The 3,622-nt window shown below is 61.6% G+C and overlaps 2 long non-coding RNA genes across 2 annotated transcripts; both read right to left on the bottom strand.

Moving 5' to 3' along the window:
- Positions 1 to 424: 424 nt before the first annotated feature.
- On the bottom strand, positions 425 to 816 carry LOC112955506. Its single transcript, XR_003250896.1, has 3 exons — positions 778 to 816; positions 620 to 675; positions 425 to 519 (listed from the first exon to the last, which is right to left on the bottom strand). It is a non-coding gene; the product is annotated as an uncharacterized LOC112955506 (long non-coding RNA).
- Positions 817 to 1,954: 1,138 nt separating this feature from the next.
- On the bottom strand, positions 1,955 to 3,040 carry LOC112955512. Its single transcript, XR_003250897.1, has 3 exons — positions 2,998 to 3,040; positions 2,840 to 2,895; positions 1,955 to 2,735 (listed from the first exon to the last, which is right to left on the bottom strand). It is a non-coding gene; the product is annotated as an uncharacterized LOC112955512 (long non-coding RNA).
- Positions 3,041 to 3,622: the final 582 nt, after the last annotated feature.

The following is a 3,622-nucleotide window of genomic DNA, read 5'->3' as shown; positions in this document are numbered from 1 at the left end:
GCCTCGATCGGGGTCGCGAGTACGAAGGGTCACCGACAGTGACAACGCGGAGACGAAGGGACGAAAAGCCCCGAGCCGCGTTCGCGCCGCGAGCCGGTATCGGCCGGCACGACGACGACGACGCGGGCCGGGCGGGAGGACGAAGCATGCCTACGGCGCTACTGTCGCACGGTGCCGGACGCGTTCCTGAATGCTATGAACGACGGCGACCTCAAGACCCGAGCAACAGAGCGCAGCTAAAATACACGCCACAGATACATGCCGGAGCCGCCCGCCCTAGCGAGCCCACGCTTCCTCCTGCGTGGCGCCCGAGACGCCGCCCTCACGCGCCGCTGGTCCGCGAGAGGCATCCGGACCGGACAGGCCGGCGACCCGCACGCACCCGACAACCCGACGCGTCCCATCTCCCCACTTAACTCGGGCGGAGCTCCGGGACGCCGCGGCGCTTCGGGACCCCTCCTTGACGGGCGGACGCGTCTTCTTCCATCACGTTTCGGGCGCCCCGTTCGCCTCCGTCGCCTGCCGAGGCAGAGCGCGGGTAGACATCCTTAGAAGAGCCGGCACCTACCGCACCCACAGAAAACAACTCTCCCTCGCGTTTATCATTCCTTCTGCTCACCTGCGCTCTGCCGGATCCTCGCTCTGGTATCGGGACTGTGATGACATTCGGGACATCTGCAAGGAAAGAAAACAACACCAAGTGACACTTGTGCTAGGCAGGGAGAAGTAGTCTGATAACTATAGATACACCAGTACCCCCAGTGAAGTTTGCCTCACCTCAAATCCTTCATCTGGAAATGCAAAAAGTCAACAGGGCGCCTGAAAGAGCAAGGGAAAAAGCAAATCGGCGAGAGACGGCCCGGCAACACCTTACCGCACGACAACCGCCGCCCCCCTCCTCCCCTGCCCTTCCCCCAGCCATCTCCCCCACCTGCTCTCGGGTCTCTCCTCTTCACACGGCTTCTCCTCTCGGGGACCCCCGTGCAATCTGCTGACACCAGAGAGACCGCACCGTGAGGAGACGACAAAAATCACGCGCCCTCGCGACGATGCCCCGCTACTATACCGATCGCCCCACCAAATKATACCATCGGGAAGATTACGCACGGGCTCGCCGACGGCCGCTCCGGGTCATCGCCGTGACGCCGCGCACGCTACGACGGCCGACTAACCTCGGGCGAGACGGCTCTCGCTGGGCGCGCGCGCTCACGCAAACGTCATCGGACGGACAGAAAAATCCTTATGCAGAAAAGACCTGGGACCGCACAGAAGAGACTGAGGACCGGAGAAGCCCTACGACAACGTGACCCCGACGCTCGGCAGAAGCGCGGATCGGAGTCGAGCGACGGCGCCGGGGCGGAAAGGGGCCGGCGAAGCCGGAGATGGCGATGAGAAAGAGGCCTTTGAAAAAGATCTAATGACGGAATGGTGCGGAGAAGACGACCCCGAAAGGGTGCCGGGCTTTGGCCGACGGATGAGGCCGCGGGAGAAATAACCGGATGGCGAGGGAGAGAAGGCTCATGTTGACTCTTACAATATAATAATAAAGAAATGAAGTGGTACATCTAAAGAAACAATTAGAGTACAAGGCACTAAGGGTTAACTGCAGGCAACAAGCAAGGTAGGGCCCCTAACCATTGCTGTACAAGAGAGAAAATAGCAATCAAGAAAAAGATGCATGATCGAGTGCCTAAATACRTTACTAACGTCCAGATGCACGGTCGCCCGGGAGCCCCGTCGCGGCGAGGATTCGGAGAACCTTCCCGGCAACGGGGAGCTCTTACGCGGTGCGTCCACCCGTAAGCGAGGTCTCCGAAGTCGCCGCGAGAGGGGTCCGGCGTTTATAAAGCCGAATGGGCAAAACCGCCATTTTTTGGTGAGCGTTAACATCTGGTAGGTCCCGCTTTCCTTCGCATCCGGGACCGGGACCCGGCCGGAGCCCCGGCTTCGGATGGGAAAGCTCCCTGGGAGGTCAAAACGGGCCGCCCGAAAGCCTACAAAAGCTACAGCTGAATGAGCCTGTGTGCAGGTGGTGAGCAAAGCAACACGCAGGGGAGGTCGGGGTACTTCTACAAAAGCAGAGCCTTATACAGCTGTAAAGTTAACCTTGACTCGGGCCTGTGATTCACGCCTTGGCGGATCACCCGAGAAGGTGGAACACCAGACCAGCGCCCAAGAAGAAAGCGTCACCCTATAAGGCCTTGATGACGGTCACAAGCATGAAGGGCCACCGACGGTGACGCCCGGGAGACGGAGGGACGGAACGCCCGAGTCACGTTCGCGCCTCGAGAGAGGATCCGCCGGCACGACGATGACGACGCAGCCCGGGCGGCGGGAAGAGGCGGGAAGACAAAGGATGCCTACGCCGCCCCTGTCGCGCAGTGCCGGTTGCGTTCCAAAACCCTAAGAGCRAGAGCGACCTCGAGACCCGAACGATGAAGATCGGCGACGGCAAGCGCCGCAGAGACGCCGACTGGAGGCGCTCGCCCTAGCCGTCCCACGCTTTCTGCTGCGCAAGACCCGAGATGCCACCTTCGGGCGCCACTCACTCATCCTCGAGAGGCATCCATACTAGACAGACCGGCGCCCCGCACGCACCCGACAACCCGACGCGTCCCATCTCCCCACTTAACTTGGGCGGAGCTCCGGGACGCCGCGGCGCTACGGGGCCCTCGCTCGAGGGACCGACGCATCTTCTTCCATCTCGTTCCGGGCGCCTCGTTCACCTCCATCAACTGTCAGGAGAGAGCGCGGGGGTAGACATCCTTACACGAGTYGGCGCCTACCTCGCCCACAAAAGAGGACTCTCCCTCACGTTTATCATTCTCCTTCTGCTCACCTGCGCTCCGCCAGATCCTCCCTCTGGTATCAGGACTGTGATGACATTCAGGACATCTGTAAAGAAACAAAAAAGTACCAAGTGACTCTTGCGCTAGGCAGGTAGAAGTAGTCCGAGAACTACCGACGACCGGGCATACTCGGTGAAGTCCGCCTCACCTCAAATCCTTCATCTGGAAACGCAAAGAGTCCGCACGGCACCTGAAAGAGCGAGGGAAAAGGCAAATGAACGAGACCCGGCCGAGCAACGCACCGCCGCACAACAGGAAAATACGCACCCGCGCTCGTCTCCCTCACCCGCTCTCGGGCCTCTCCCGTCCTCACGGCTTCTCCTCTCGGGGACCCCCGGCACAATCCGCTAACAACAAAGAGAGCGTGCCGTGAGGAGAGGACAAAAGTCACACCCGCTCGCAACAATGCGCCGCAACAACACCGATCCCCCCGCCAAGTAAGACCATCGGGGGGACTACGCACAGGCGCGCCAAACGCCGCTCCGGGTCGTCGCCGTCACGCTGCGCACGCTACGACGAGCGAACTCGCTCGGGCGAGACGGCTCCGACGGCACGCGCACGGCCGCACGCCACCGGGCGGAGAGCCCGATGCAAAACGAGAGCTGGGACCGCACGGAACACGCCGAGGCCTAGGGGAGCCCTACGACGTAGCGACCGCGACGCTCGGCAGAAGGGCGGATCGAAGTCGAGGGACGGCGCCCGTGTCGGAAACGGGCCGGCGAAGCCATAAAAGACGATGAGGAAGAGGCCTTCGAAAAAGACCCGGCGATGGA

Source organism: Nothoprocta perdicaria, unplaced genomic scaffold (genome assembly GCF_003342845.1).
Source record: "Nothoprocta perdicaria isolate Ctin4 unplaced genomic scaffold, notPer1 scaffold_576, whole genome shotgun sequence".
NCBI lineage: Eukaryota > Metazoa > Chordata > Aves > Tinamiformes > Tinamidae > Nothoprocta > Nothoprocta perdicaria.
The sequence above is the reverse complement of the archived record's forward strand: the minus strand, read 5'-3'. Positions and strand labels throughout refer to the sequence as shown.